The sequence below is a fragment of the Pongo abelii genome, chromosome 2 (genome assembly GCF_028885655.2).
Source record: "Pongo abelii isolate AG06213 chromosome 2, NHGRI_mPonAbe1-v2.0_pri, whole genome shotgun sequence".
NCBI lineage: Eukaryota > Metazoa > Chordata > Mammalia > Primates > Hominidae > Pongo > Pongo abelii.
Genome location: NC_085928.1, coordinates 18,344,585 through 18,361,105, shown reverse-complemented (window position 1 = coordinate 18,361,105; position 16,521 = coordinate 18,344,585). Strand labels below are relative to the sequence as shown.

Here is a 16,521-nt window from a genome sequence, read left to right as displayed (position 1 = left end):
ATATGACAATTCTAGAAAATGTGGCTGAAAGGCTGAGCAGTATTTTTAAAAGCTTTGCAAAACAAGGGGGACAAAAAACTTGAGTCAAGGCTGGGGCCCTGGTAAACCTTCTTCGTTTTGGGTAGGGAATCTAAAAGTCTATGCCCTAGTGGTAAGGGTTAACTGGAAGTAAACTATCCCTGGCATATAATATAGTTTAGCTTCTAATCATCTGAGTGATTTTAAAAATCTCAATCCCAGAAATTGAACTTAACGAGATCCTTGGTTTCTATTGCCTCAAGGAAACTGCCAGAAATAAAATGTAAATTCTCTTTACAGAAAGTTAACATTATTCTAGACCTCTATTTTCACAATTTCTAGAACACAACCAAGAATATTCAGGTACATGAGGAGACATGACGATCTGAACAAGCGGCAAAAACAACAGATGATAGAAACAGACATAAAAGGATCTAAAATATTGGAATTGTTAGACCCAGACTTTATTTATTTTTTCCATAAGTTATTGGGGTACAGGTGGTATCTGGTTGCATGAGTAAGTTCTTTAGTGGTGATTTGTTAGATTTTGGTGCACCCATCACCAGAGCAGTATACACTGCACCATATTTATAGTCTTTTATCTCTCATCCCCTTCCCACTCTTCCCCTCAAGTCCGCACAGTCCATTGTATCATTCTTATGCCTTTGTGATTAGACACAGACTTTAAAATAACTATGTTGACTACTGTGGACTTCTATCCTCCAGAACTATTAGAAAATACATTTCTGTTGTTTAAGCCATCTAGTCAATGGTGTTTTGTTATGGCAGCCCCAGTTGACTAAGACAGATTTTGGTACCAGGGGTCGGGTACTACTGTAACAAATACCTAAACGTGTAGGAATGGCCTTGCCACTGGTTATGGGTAGAAGCTGGAAGAGTTTTGAGGTACATACTATGTATATGGACATTGAGGGTGATTCTGGTGAGTTCTCAGATGGAAATATTGAATATATTATTAGAAACTAGAGGAAAGGTGACACTTATTATAAAATGTCAAAGACCTTGACTGAACTGTGTTCTAGTGTTTTATGGAAGGAAGAACTTGCAAGCAATGAAATTGGATATTTAGCTGAGGATATTTCTAAGCAAAGTGTTAAAGGAGCAATTTGGTTCCTCCTGACTGCTTATCATAAAATGTGAATGGCAAGAGATGAATCGAAGAAGGAAATGTTAAGCAAAAAGATATCAGAATGTGAAGATTTGGAAAATTCTTAGCTTATTCATATTGGAAAAAATGAAAAAGCTCTTTCTGATGGGAATGCTAAGGGTAGGTTAACAGACATTTGATAAGTGTATGAGATCATATGAGCAGAAACATTGCAGGATGAAGTTAAGGAAGCCTATTGATTGGACTTCTTGAATTAGACAGGATGGGATGATAGAACTATTCAGCTGCAAACATGCACTATTCTTCAAGAAGAAGGAAAAATGATTCCACAGGAGATCCAGAGATCATCAGGGCCATTGTCCCAGTTTCAACAGCCAGGTGGCTTTCACCATGAGCTTTGGAAGAAGGACCACCCAGTGGACCCCAGCTCAGCAGAGCTGTGGGGTGGGACCCTGGGTCAGCAGAGCTATAGGGACAGGACACTTACCTAGAGCCATGGGGATAGGGTATTGTAGAGTCAAACGGGCAGAGCCATGGGAATGATGCTGCCACCCCAGTGGGCTTAGAAAGCAAGACACTAAGCCAAAGAAGACTATACTCAAGAATTAAGATCCGGTGGAATTTGCCTTGCCAGGTCGTGGACTTGTTTAGGATCCATCACCCATTTCTTTCTTCTGATTTTTCCCTTTTGGAAGGAAATATGTCTCCTATGCCTCTCCCACCATTAGCATTTTGGAAGCACATAGTGTGGCTGGTTTCACAGGCTCATAGCTGGAGAATAATTTTGCCTCAGGACAAGTCATAGCTTGAGTCTCACCCGTACTTCATTTGGATAATATTTATGAGACTTTGAACTTTAGACTTTAGAGTTGATGTGGGAATGAGTTAAGACTTTTGGTATTGTTGGTGTAGAATGAATGTACTTTGCATGCAAGAAGAACATGAATTCTACCTGGGGTAGAATGCTATGGATTGAAATGTGTCCCTGAAAATGCATATGTTGAAGTTATAACCCCCAGTGTGGTATTTGGAGACAGGACCTTTGGGAGAGAATTAGGTTTAGATAAGGTAATGAGGGCAGAACCCTCATGATGGGGTTATTGCTTTTATGAGAAGAGACATCACAGTGCTTCTCCTCTCCTTCCTCTCTCCCACTGCCATTCTCCCTCTCTCTCTCTGCTATTCTCCCTCTCTCTCTCTTCCTTTCTCCCTCTCTTCCTCCACCTTCAATGTGAAGACACAGTGACAAGGTGGCCATCTAGATGACAGGAAGAGAACTCTCAACCAAAACTAACCATGATATCACCTTGATCTTGGACTTGTAGCCTCTTGAACTGTGAGAAAAGAAATTTCCGCCGTTTAAGCTATCCAATCTATGGTATTTTGTTATGACAGCCTGAGCTAAGACACTTACTCTGTTCAAAGAGTAAATGCCAATATTGAAAATTTCAAGAGAACTGGACATAATAAAAATGATATAGCAGATTTGAAGAAAATAGAAATTCCAGAATTTAAAAATACAGTAGCAAAAGTGAGAAACTCAGTGAATCTCTCCTCAGAGATATTTAGAAAGAAGCACAGAAAGACAAAAGGATAGAAATTACAGAAGAGAGAGAAGGATAGATTTAGAATAACTTAATGATTTAGAAAAGGAGAAAAAGTGAGTAGGCATGGACCACTGATTGAAGAAATTTGACTACTAATATGTTGGGAGATCATATGGAATATGAATTTTCCAAAAACGGTAAAAGACTTGTTTTCAAGAAGACTTCTTAACCCTAAGCAGAATAAATAAAAAGAAAATGATACCTAGATACATCTTAGAATACTAATACTCCTGAAAGCCAAAAAGAAAAAGAAAAACCTTTAAAAGCATTCAGAGAAAAATGATAAATTACCTTCATAAGAGCAATAATTAAGCTGACAGTTGACTTCTTGTCAGAAACAATGAAAGCCAAAAAGATGGAATGATATGTTCAATATATTGAAATAGTAAAATAAAGTAGGATTCTAGGCAAACATATTCTTCATGCAAACATATTCTTCAAGAATGGCAATGAAAGACATGTTCAGACAAATGAAATTAATAAAATTTGTCACTAGGAGATCTGCAACTCAAGAAATTATTAAAGGGTACTTTTTAAGCAGAAGAAAAGTTATCCCTGTTGGAAGGTTGGAAATAAATTTAAGGACAGGTATGTGGATTGGCTTATTGACTGCATAAAACAACAATGATAAGAAACAGCAATAATAGGAGCAATGCAGTTATAAAGCAAAAGAGTAATGTATAAGTCAGAAGAGGGCTAAATGGATTAAATTGTTCTAAGGCACTTGCATTGTCTAGGAGGAGGATAAAAGTATAAGTTGACATTGATAACTCGATGATCCATGGTAACTCAAGGATACATTTTGTAACCTCTAGGGTAACTCCGAAAGGATAGTAAAGAGATACATGACATCTAAACTAACAGAAGAAAATGGGATTAAACTTTCACAACACTCAATACAAAAAGAGGATAGAAAGGAGAAAAAAGGAAACAGAACCAATAGAAAACACTGAATAAAATGGTAGATGTAAACCAAAATTTATCATTGAGTACATTAAATGTAAATAGACAAAATATTCCAAGTAAAGTCGGAATTTACCAGACTGAATAAAAATCATACTAAATTATATGCTGCTTGCAAGAAGCCTATATAAAATCTAAATATACAAAATGGTTGTAAGTTAAAAGATTGAAAAAGATACCATAAAAACACCACCCGTAGAAAAGCAGATATAGCAATATTCATATCAAAGAAAACTTTAAGGCAGAAAGTATTAGAGAAAAAGAAGGACATGCCGTAAAGATAAAGGTCTAACTTATTGGGAAGATATAATGTCACAATTTAAATATGCTTAATAGCACAGCCTCACCCTAAATGTAGCAAAATTTAACAGAACTGCCTGGAGAAATAGACAAATCCACAATAATTCTGGGAAATTTTAATCTTTATCAGGAACTAACAAGCAAGTGGAGAGAAAAAAACATTTAAAAATGAAATATTTGGCTGGGTGCAGTGGCTCACGTCTGTAATCCCAGCAATTTGGGAGGCCGAGGCAGGTGGATCAGTTCAGCTCAGGAGTTCGTGACCAGCCTGGACAACAGGGCAAAACCCTATCTCTACAAAACATAAAAAAAAAAATTAGCCAGGCATGGTGGTGTGTGCCTGTAGTCCCAGCTACTCAGGAAGCTGAGGCAGGAGGATTGCTTGAGCCTAGGAGGTAGAGGTTGCAGTGAGCTGAGATCATGCCACTGCACACCAGCCTGAGTGAAAGAGCAAGACCTTGTCTCAATAATAATAAAAATAAAATTAAAATAGAATATTTTAGATACATAATTTTTAAAAACTTAACCTAATGGACATTTGTAGAATATTACGCCCAACAACTACAGAATTCTTGCCAAGGGCAGAGGGACATTACCAGGGGAAAGAGAAACCAGAGGAGTTGTGTGGGCTGGCATGATGGATTGGGGTGCAGAGGAGCCCCCAGAGTAAGGCCAAATTTTCCCATGTAATGTTAGCGTTAGGTTTTCAGTAGGTACCCTTTTTCTGCTTGAGAAATGTTTGAATTTCTCGTGTTATTTAACCAGTTATGTCAGTAATAAAATTCACTCAGTTCCACGGACTTAACCATTGACACTTCTGTAATTTTTTGTTTTATGTGGGTTTTTGTGTATGTGTGTTGTTTGGTTGGTTGGTTGGTTGGTTGGTTTTTGGTCAGAAAGATAAGCTGAATATTCTGACTTGCACCATCACACTGACATTCAGTGGTTCAGAGTGGTAAAGTTTCAGTGTGATTTTTTTCCAGCTCAGGGCCAAGATTGAGATTTTTCTAAGTAAGGACACCATCCTCAGCTACTATTACAGAACACTGAATGGCTATGGAAATTGGCTCTTGCTGCAGACTTGGTAATATTTTTTAATGAATCCATCCTAATGTTGCAAGGCAAGCAGAACTTACATGCAGAGCTTATGCTATGGTAAAGTCCCTTCATTGGCAACTAACATTATTTGAATCCCAAATAACATACTTCCTATGCTATGAAAAGTTAAAACAAGAAGGAAGATCTTCATTCCTACATATATTTGCGTTGTATGTATTTTCTGAGCCTAAACTACTTTTCTAGTAGCATTTTTGGACCTTGAAACAAGTACAAAGGAAATTTCAAAATCTATTTATCTGCAATGGAAGCATGTTCATCTTACCTTCAATTGGAAGTAATTAATCTGTATTGTAATGACATGCTAAAAAGAAAATATCAAGAGAAGAATCTAATGGAATTCTATAAATGCCTTCCAAGCAATAAATATGGATATTTATATAAAAGTATATAATTGTGGATGGATACCAGTATTGGCCATACTGTTCTGAATGAAAAGACATTTTCAAAGATGAGATAGGGATGAGATAAGATAGGGGAAAATCTCATTTTCAAAGACGAAATGAGAAAGAGGAAAATCTAATTACACATCACTATTAATAAATGAACATTTGCAATCAATTTCAATGACTTGAACCCAAATTAAGCAAAATGTTATTCCCCCAAATAAGAATTCCATTCTTTTCATTAAGATAACTATATTACAAAAAGCTATAGTCAATTATTAGTAGTGTATTTTGAATTTTATCAAAAATGTTGTGAAAATTTGTTTTCTCTTTTGTTAAATGAGTATCCTTGATTTTGTCATTTGGCTCACAAAACCTAAAATATTTACTATTAAGCCCTTTTCAGAAAAAGTTTATCATTCCTTACTCTACAGCAATTACAATGAAGTAGAACTAAATATAACGCATGGAAGAATCTCACAAATATAGTAAGTACTATAATAAGCCAAATCCAAAAATAATCCACAGCACGAATTTATTTGTATAAAGTTCAAAACCAAAAACATTAAACTATAGTGTTTAGGAATGCATACTTAGAAAGTTAAGGTATAACGAAAAGCAAGAAAGTGACTACTGTAAAAATAAAATGAAAATCAGAATAGTGATTAATTTTAGGAGGTAAAGAGAGGATTGTGATTGGGAAGGGGTAAATGGGAGCTTATGGAATACTATTTCCTGACCTGTGTGATATTTACACAGATGAGTACTGCACATTAATTCATTAGGCTGCACATTGCTTTTAGGTACTTTCCTATATGTGTCATATTCCACAGTTGAAAGTTAATAATACAAAAACATATGAAAGTGTAAAACTCATTGATAAAAGTAACTACACAGTCAAATTCAGAATATTCTAATACTGTAATGATGGTGTGTAAATCACTTTTATCTTTAGTATGAAGGTTAAAAGACAAAACTATTAAAAATAATATCTACATATCTACAATAATTTGTTAAGGGATACACAGCATAAAAAGATGTAAATTGTGAAATTGAAAACACAGATGTTGAGGAGGGTGGATAAAAAGTGTAGAGTTCTTGCATGCAATCAAATTTAAGTTGTTACCAGTTTAAAATAGCCTATTGTAACTCTAAGGTGTTTTATGTATTCCTCATGGTAAGTACAAAGCAAAAAACCTATATTAAATACACAAAAGGTGAAGAGTAAGAAATCAAGGCATGGCACTAGAGAAAGTCACCTAATTACAAAGGAATACAGCAAGAGAGGAAGAAAGGAACAAGGACCTACAAAACAACCATAAAACAATAAGCCAGATGATAGTAGTAAGTCTTTATCAATAATTACCTTGAATGTAATTAGATTAAATTCTCCAATTCAAAGACATAGAGTGTCTGAGTGAATAAAAACAAACAAATGAGACCTAACTATGTCCAGCCTACAAGAGTCTCACTTCACAGTTTAAGGACTCAAATAGACTGAAAGTGAAAGGATGAAAAAAGATACTCAATGCAAATGGAAACCAAAATAGAACAAGTGTAGCTAAACTTACATCAGATAAAATAGGTTTTAAGTAAAAAACTATAAAATGAGACCAAAAAGGTCATTGTATGGTGATAAAGGGGTCGATTCATCAAGAGGCTTTAACAATTATAAATATATGTGCACTCAACATTGGAGCCCCTAAATATATAAAACAAATATTAATAGATACGAAGGGAGAGCTAGACTGTAATACAGTAATAGTGGGGACCTCCAGTATCCCACTTTCAGCAATGAACAGAACATCTAGGCAAAAAATCAATAAAGAAACATCAGACTTACACTACACCTTAGACCAAATGGACCTAACAGGAATATATAGAATATTCCATCCAGCAGCAGCAGAATACACATTCTTCTCAAATACACACAGAACATTCTCCAAGACTGATGACTGATAATAAGCCTAACAAACTTAAGAAGATTGAAATTGTAGCTAGTATTTTTTCCAACCACTGTGGTATATAAAATAGAAATCAGTAACAGGAGGGATTTCAGAAAATTCAGAATTACATGGAAATTAAACAACATGGTCCTGAACAACAAGGACTCAAGAAATGAAAAGGGAAATTAAAAAAAAATACCTTGAGGCAAATGAAAATGGAAACACAAGACATAATTATGGGATGCAACAAAAACAGTTCTAAGAGGGAAATTTATAGCAGTATGTGCTTGCATCGAAAAAAAAGAAAGATCTCAAGTAAACAACGTAATATTACACCTCAAAGAACTAAAAAAAGAAGAAAAAACTAAGCCCAAAATTAGTAGAAGGAAAGAAATAATAAAGATTAGACTAGAAATAAGTGAAATAGAGACTAGAAAAATAATAGAAAAGATCAACAAAACTAAAAGTCGGTATTTTGAAAAGATAAAATTGACAAACCTTTAACTAGACTACTTAAGGACAAAGAGGGAAGACTCAAGGAAAATCAGAAGTGAAAGAGGAGACATTACAACTGATACCACAGAAATGCAAAAGATAAGACTGCTATAAACAATTATATACCAACAATTTGGACAATCTAGAAGAAATGGATAAATGTCTAGACACATGCAACCTATCAAGATTGAACCATGAAGAAAATAGAAAATCAGAATAGACCAATAATAAGTAAGGAGATTGAATCAGTAATGAAGAGACTCTCATCAAAAAAATCCCAGGCAGGACCCAACGGCTTCACTGCTGAATCCTACCAAACGTTTAAATTTCAAAGTCTTCCAAAAAAATTGAAGAGGAGGGAATACTTCCAAACTCATTTTACAAGGTTAGCATTACTCTTGTTTCAAAACTAGACAAGGATACTACAAGAAAGAAAAATTACAGGCCAATATCCCTGATTAACATGGATGCAAAAATTCTCAAAAAAAAGGTAACAAACTAAATTCAACAAATTAAAAGGCTCTTTCACCATGATCAAGTGGGATTTATCCTACAGATGCAAGAATGGCTCAACATACACAAATCTATAAATGTGATATACCATATTAACAGAATGAAGGACAAAAATCACATGATCTTATCAATAGATTCAGAAAAAAAATTTGACAAATTCAATATTCTTTCACGACAAAAAAACTCTTAACAGATTTGTTATAGAACAGATGTACCTCAACATAGTAAAGTCTATATATGACAAACCCACAACTAACATCATTCTCAATAGTAAAAAGTTGAAGCCTTTTCTTCTATGATCAGAAACAGACAAGGATGCTCCACTCTTGCTACTTCTATTCAACATAGTACTGAAAGTCTCAGCCAGCACAGTTGGGCAAGAGAAAGAAATAAAAGGCACCTGAATTGGAAAGGAAGAAGTTAAATTGTTTTTCTTTGCAGGTGACATGGTCTTATATATAGAAAAACCTAAAGACTCCAACAAAAAAACTAATAGAAATGATAAAGTAATTAAGTTACAGGTACAAAATCAACATACAAAAATCAGTAGCATTTCTATACATTAACAACAAACTATACAACAAAGAAATCAAGAAAACAATCCCATTTATAATAGCTACAAGGAAAAAAATAAAATACTTAGGAGTAAATTGAATCAAGGAGACCTGTACATTGAAAACTATCAAACATTGATGAAAGAAATTAAAGAAGACACAATTAAATGAAAAGATATCCTGTGTTCATGGATTGGAAGAATTAATATTGTTTAAACATCCATGCTACTTAAAGCAATCTACAGATTCAATGCAATCTCTATCAAAATTCCAATGGCATTTTTCACAGAAATAGAAAAGGTGATCCTAAAATTCATATAGAACCATAAAAGACCCCAAATAGCTAAAATAATCTTGAAGCAAAAAGAACAAAGCCATCACACTACCTGACTTAAAAATCTACTGCAAAGCTATGCTAATCAAAACAGCATGGTACTACACACACAGACCAATGGAACATAATAGAGAGCCCAGAAATGCACCCACGGATTTGTGGTCAATTGATTTTTGACAAAGGTGCCAAGAACACACAATGGGAAAAGGACAGTCTTTTCAATAAATGATGCTGAGAAAACTGGATATCTACATACAGAAGAATGAAATTAGAACCTTTTCTCCACACCATATTCAAAACCCAACTCAAAATGGATTAAATACTTAAGCATAAGTGTTGATACTGTAAAACTGCGAGAAGAAAACATAAGGGAAAAGCTCCTAACATTGGTCTGGATGGTGATCTTTTGGATATGACTCAAAAGCACAGGCAACAAAAGTGAAAATAGACAAAAGAAATTACATGTAACTAAAAAGTTTCAGCACAGCAAAAAACAATAAACAGAGTGAAGAGACAACCTGCTAAGTGGGAGAAAATATGTGCAAACCATACATCTGGTAAGTGGTTAATATTCAAGATATGTGAGGAACTCAAACAACTCAATAGCAAGAAAATAAATAACCCAATTAAAAAATGGGCAAAGGACCTGAATAGACATTTCTCAAAAGAAGACACATACAAATGGCCAACAGATACATGAAAAAAATGCTCAACATTACTAATCGTTTAAGAAATACAAACAAAAGCCACAACGTGATATCACCTCATACTGTTAGAATGGCTATTATGAAAAAGACAAAAAATAAGTGTTGAGGAGGATGTGAAGAAAAGAGAACCCTTGCACATTGTTGGTGGGAATGTAAATTAGTACAGCCATTGTGGAAAACATTATGGAGGTCCTCAAAAAATAAAAAATAGAACTACCATATGATCCAGCAATTCCACAACTGGGTATATATCCAAAGGAAATGAAATCAGTGTGTGAAAGAGATATTTGCACTCCCATGTTCACTGCAGCATTAATCACAGTAGCCAAGATTTGAAATCAACCTAAGTGTCCACCAACAGATGATGGTATACACACAATTGAATACTATTCAGCCTTAAAAAAAAAGAAGGAAATCCTGTCATTTGCAGCAACATGTCTGAACCTGGAGGGCATTATGCTAAGTGAAATAAGCCAGGCACAGAAATACCAGCATAATGCCATGAACCAGGCATAATGCATCAACACACACACACATATGCTATCACTTACATGTAGAGTAGAAACAAGTTGAACTCACAGAAGAGTAGAATGTTGGTTGCCAGAAGCTAGTATGGCAGGGAGATGTTGGTCAAAGGATACAAAATTTCTGTTAGGAAGAATAAGTTCAAGGGATGCATTGTACAACCGTGGTGACTATATTTAATAACAATGTATTATATTTTGAAAATAGCAAAGAGAGATTTTAAGCACCCTTTCCACAAAAAATGAAAAGTATATGAAGTAGTGCATATGTTAATTAGCTCGACTGAGCCATTCTACAATGTGTACGTATTTCAAACCATCATGCTGTACCTGACAAATATATATAATCTTTCTTTGTCAGTTAAAAGTAAATAAATGAAATAGTAAAGGATGTTGGCAGTAAGTCAAAGTAAAATGGAAAGAGAATCACAAACAGTATTTATGACCTCCAGTGTCTACATATCAACTTTTCCCAAACAAATGTTACGTGGATAACTGCTCTTCGGGCCATTCATAAGCAGGCCTGCTCCTGGTATTTGCAAGACCCAGGTCAAGAGGATGAATTGAAGCATGATATCATATGAAAATATATAAAGTTGTAAATTAGGCTAACATACTGTTAGATAAAATTTATTCTACCTACCTACTTTCACAAACATATCTTTGAGATGATAACATTGAAAAACGGGTAAGCAGCTATGGGCTTTATGTAATTGAAAGATGGCAAGAACCAAAGATGATAAGCTTAGTTATTATTGTACATGTCTGACTATTCTGTTTATGGTCCAGTAATATTTGGGCAAGTAATGAAATAAAGGCATACATGGTTTTTTAAAAGTTAGAAATACATATGTATATATACAAACAAGTACATATATGTATATGCATTACGCCTGCAATATACAGAGAATATTTCTGGAAAGGTCAATAAGAAGTTGGTAGGTAGCTGTTGCCAGGCATGGAAACTGGGGACTGGAGTTCACACTGGGGGAAAAGAGATTTACCTTCCTCATGTTGACATTCTTTTGTATTTTTATTTTTTTATGATGTATGTATACAACCCAGTTAATGTACAGATTTTTTTAAGTGCTAGAATTTGGAAACTGACACACTGTGAAGTAAGAAACATCTGGATCCATAAGGCTTATAAATAGCAGAGCTGGGATATGTGTGGGGCTGACTGAGTTCAAAGCTAGGGCTCAGACACACTGTATCACAGGAATTTTTTGCATGTATTGATCTGATAATGAGTGTTTCTAAAAGATGACATAATCATAAACATTGGTTTTGCTCTTTTTTACAGATTGTGATTTTTTTTTAAAAAAGAAGCTGTATGAATCATCATAAAGAATTCCAATAGTCTGCACTTCTCCCAAGGTGTGCACTGCTCATAAACTTGCCAGTGTGTGATTCATGAGAAAGGAGATTTATTTTCCTTAAACATCCAATAATTTAAAATGATTTTCAATAATAATAATCAAATGAAAAAGCTTCATTCTCTTCAATGTCTTCTAGATGCCCTGCTTAAAGAGAACATTTTCTTATATCTCATTTCAATATTTTGTTAACTATGAGGATGTGCTGGTTTGTTGAATCAAACAAAAGGAAATGTTGTGGAATATTTTTCCAAGTAGTTTTAGTTCACTATTCACAGGACATTGGCATTATCTATTAAGGCTGAAAATGTGCATATTCCATGACTCAGGATTTTATCTCCTAGATATATATTCAACAGAAATGCATGAGTATGTGCACCAACAGGCATGACAAAAATATTTATAGTAGTGGTGTTCACAATAGTCCCAAACTGGAAACGCAAGTGTCCATCTCCATCGGAACAGAAAACTATACTTTGGTCTACTTCTACAGTGGCACATCAACCCACCTTTGAGCTTTAGATCTAAGAAGTGTGTTCATGCAACAGCCATAGAGATGGTGCTATTGAAAGGCAATCTGCCCATCCTGTGTATTGACAAGCATCAGGATTCCATGAGGATTCTTCCTGATTCAAAGACTGTCAAATAGGAAAAAAACAGTAAATGAACAAAAACATCAACATGGAGTTCAAGTAATGAATTTATAAAGGAAAATGTATGCTACTCTGAAAACAATAAAAGCTTATGTTAGAAAATATCTTACTGTAAGAAACAAGGAAAATTTCAGAAACATTTGCTGGGTGTTTTTAATAGGAGTCAAAAAGAAAGGGTCTTTTCAGAAACTGAAGTAGGAAATAATAACAGACAAGGTCAAAAAATAGATGCATGCTGAAAAGAAAAGAAAGTGGGATAAGATGGGAAAAATATAAAAAGATTTAAAATCCAGCAACAAAATTTACACATTCATTTGGATGCAGTGAAAAAGGCAGAAATATCACAGCAGAGAGTAAAATTGGTAATGTTGGCGACACATTTATTAAGTGATCCAACATGGGATGGGAAGGAATGGGCAAAGAGATTAAAATGACAGAAGTTAGCTGTAAATGACCTATCCCACAGCAATCGGAGTTCTTGAAGAAGAAACCAGAACAAATAAAATAGAAACAATAATCAGAGTTTAATAATTAATTTTCTGAGTTTTTTAAAAAAGACTAATTATACAAACTTGAAAGGGCTCACCTTGCCCTAGCAAAACTAGGACTGGGACACCTTTTTTTTCCCCCTGAGGATCACTGACAAAAAAACACTGCACCAGTAAGGAAGCAACTAAATTTTGTTTTGTTCTTTTAAAAATGCTAACCTGAACTAGGTAAAGGTTATATCATTCACTTTTGACATAAAACATCGAGAACACAAAATGAGAAGTGAGTTAGGTTGGGCTGATGGGATAGAAGGTGGTAGGGGAATGCTATACAGCTGGGAACAGCAGACTTTCTGTGAAGGGCCAGATGGGTTTGCGGGTCTGATGGTCTCCATCATAACTGCGTAGTCAACTCTGCTGTTGTAGGGCAAGAGCAGCACTAGATGACACAAATGAATGAACATGACTGTGTTCCAGTAAAATTTTATTTTAATTAAAATCAATTCATGTTTGAAAAAGGATTTAAAGTAGCTTCTAATAAAGGACATATGTAATGAAACTTAAAATATGATATTTTATTTAAAAATCTTTATCCTTATGTAGACTTCTAAAACTATGTTTTGCATTTAGACAGTCAAGGAAAATACAAGTTGTTATACAATTCTCGTTGACTAATTGAAGTTTACTAGGAGAGGAAAACTTTTTCTTGGTACCGGCAATCTTTTACTTATAATGGCTTGAGTTAAAATGCTCCAACTTTTCTAATTATTGCTTTTGAAAATAAAACACCTATAGTGACAATAAAAACACACATTTAAAGCCATGTGGTCATAGTGACTGGAGCCATGTAGTGAATTGGGGCTAGACTAGTACTGTCAATAGCAATACAAAATCACAATGAACTGTCTGAGGCAGAAAACTTTTTGCATGGATGCATAATCAGATATAGTGAATCATTGTAAAGAGAGGCAGTGCTTTAGCTTGAGGCAAGGTGAAATCCAAAAGGAAAGTGCGCAGTGTGGGTAAAGGATCTCTTCAGGATGCGAAACTGTTAGCACAAAATTGTTGGGAATTCTAAGTTCCTGAAGTGCAGAACTCCCAGACAAATTATGTTAGAGCCTGATTGTTAGTTCAAGAGGAGCTTCCACTGCTAACTCCCATCCCCCTACTCAGTTCTAGGCCACTGGTACCCACTTGAGGGTAGAGTTGTATTTAGCAACACTTGGAGTGATTTTATGCAACAAACTGCACAGAGGATTATAGACTCAGTTACTAGGGGAGTGGAGAAGGCCAGCAAGCCCCTGAGTTACACTGAATGGCCTTGAAGTGTGCTTACCAATTGTGGAACAAAAGCCAGCTAGAACCCTAGCAATATAGTAGGGTTATGGGATCTTTGGAGTGTTGCTTTTCTGGCTGGAAACCTCTGTGGACAGTGCGGCCTTTGCCTGAGTTCTTGTCCTGTGTCCAGGAAGAATGAGGTATGCAGCCAAGTGGAGGGTGAGCAAGATGAACAGCAGCTTCATTGAGTGTTACAACAGCTCAGAGGAGACCCACAGTGGGTAGCTTCTCTTTGTAGGCAGGTCATCCGGTCGAGTGTTCAGCTCTCAGCAAAAAGGAGGCAATGGAGTGGGTGGCTCCTCTCTGCAGGCAGGTCATCACGATGAGTATTCAGCTCTCAGCAGAGAAGGTAGCACCTCTCTGCAACTGGTCATTCAGACATCTCCTCTGCTCTGGCTGAGTCCACGGTTTTTTGATCTTCAGAGAGGGGAAGTGCATGCTGATTGGTCCATGGGTAGCCATGGGCAGGCCCAGGAAAAAGCGATATAAGCTCCCCCTCCAGGCAGCAGGACTGGCAGCCCGGCGCCCAAGCTTCAGGCCTTCTCGGCATGAAGGTGGGACTTCACTGGGGCCCTGCCCCCTTCTGCCCAGGAGCTGTCAGCCTCCCCTGTCATTCATGGCACCCAGGCTCTTCCTGCCAAGGGGTGCCTGCAGGCCAGCGCTGAGCTGCCCTCAGCACCCCCTCAGCTTCCCTCCTGTGCTCTTCAGTGCCCAAAGACAGGAGGGGGCCAAGGCAGCAGGGGGCTGGCATGTCAGCACTGCCCTGAACGTGCACCCACCCTGCTGGCCTGTGACAGTGCACTGGCTCAGCCCCAACCTTGCTCCACAATCAGAGCATGCGCCAGGAGTGGGGAGAAGCCAGGCAGCAGGAGCAGGCACTTCCAAGCCTGTGAGGGCAGGGGGACATTCCAGGGCCCCCAAGAGTTCAGGGATGCCTGAGTCTGCAACCGCAGTTTGGGCAGCTGCCGCTGTGCCCAGCAGCAGGCTCCTGCCTGCTCCCAGTCCCCCAAGAGCAAAGGGAGGCTCACATCTGCAGCCACGGTTGGGTGGCTGAAGCCCTACTGGGAGGCCAGGGTCTACAGCCATGGTTTGGGTGGCTGCAGTGGCACCAGGGGAGCTCCCACCCCAACTCAGAAGGGGCAGGGCTCCCACTTGTCCCTAGCTCCCACCGGCTCCATGGAGGGTGCAGCCTTGGCTGCACCTCCCTGCTGCAGCCAGTGATGGCAGTGGCAGTACGTCTGAAGTGGCCACTGCCATCAGTAGCATGGAAGTTAAGAGAGCAGGCTCTGGACCCAGACTGTCCGGATTGAAATCACAGTCCAAGTTCAGTGTGTCAGACAGGTTATTTAATCCCACTGAGCCTTAGCTTCCTCATGTGTAAAATGGTATAACCATAGGTTGTACGTCATGAGGTTGATGTTGGGATGTAATGAATTAATTTATATAAAAAGCTTAGCAGGCAACACACAGTAAATACCCAATAAGCACCAAGTAGCTAATTTTACTATCACAAAGGGATAAAGGACAAAAGAGAAATAGGTGGAGCATGTTTCCTGCTTATAAGGAAAACGACCACACCTACCACTGTATAGACAGTGGCGCAGTGGATATCAGTCTCTAACCCATCAGATGAGTTTCTCGGTCTCATTTGGAGAACAATAAGAGACAGAGAGAATATGGATGTGCTATCATCTGCCCCTCCCCTAACCCCTCCAGCAAGAAAGGGATAGGAATGAGTACCTCATGTTCTGTAGAAACTTGAGGTGTTGAGAATAAGAGCTCCCTCCCTACCAGATATCAGTGCAGTAGAAGGAAGCCATAAGTATTGCGCAGAAGAACTTCCCAGAAAACTCAGCTGCAATCATTGAAGGAGGCATCTTTTATGATAGGTGGCACATGAGGAAACTGGAAGTGAGGACTATAATGGTTCTTGGCTGTGGCTGCATGCTAAAACCACCTGAGTACTTTAAAAAAAAAAAAGGGCTTCTTGGGTTTCACCTCGGGTCAATTAAGATAGAATCTTTAGAAGTGGAGCCCAAGCAAATGGATTTTTTTTTTTTAAAGTTTCCCAAGT

General features: G+C 37.1%; 1 protein-coding gene across 4 annotated transcripts in view; it reads left to right on the top strand.

Annotated features, from left to right (window-relative positions):
- Window positions 1-14,792, top strand: part of CFAP91 (cilia and flagella associated protein 91) — a 71,689-nt gene extending 56,897 nt beyond the window's left edge. For all 4 annotated transcript variants that reach the window (XM_002813245.5, XM_054551440.2, XM_054551437.2 and 1 more), the window contains one exon: window positions 11,896-14,792. The gene's annotated coding sequence lies outside the window, so the exon portion shown is untranslated. The remainder of the gene's footprint in view (window positions 1-11,895) is intronic.
- Window positions 14,793-16,521: the final 1,729 nt, after the last annotated feature.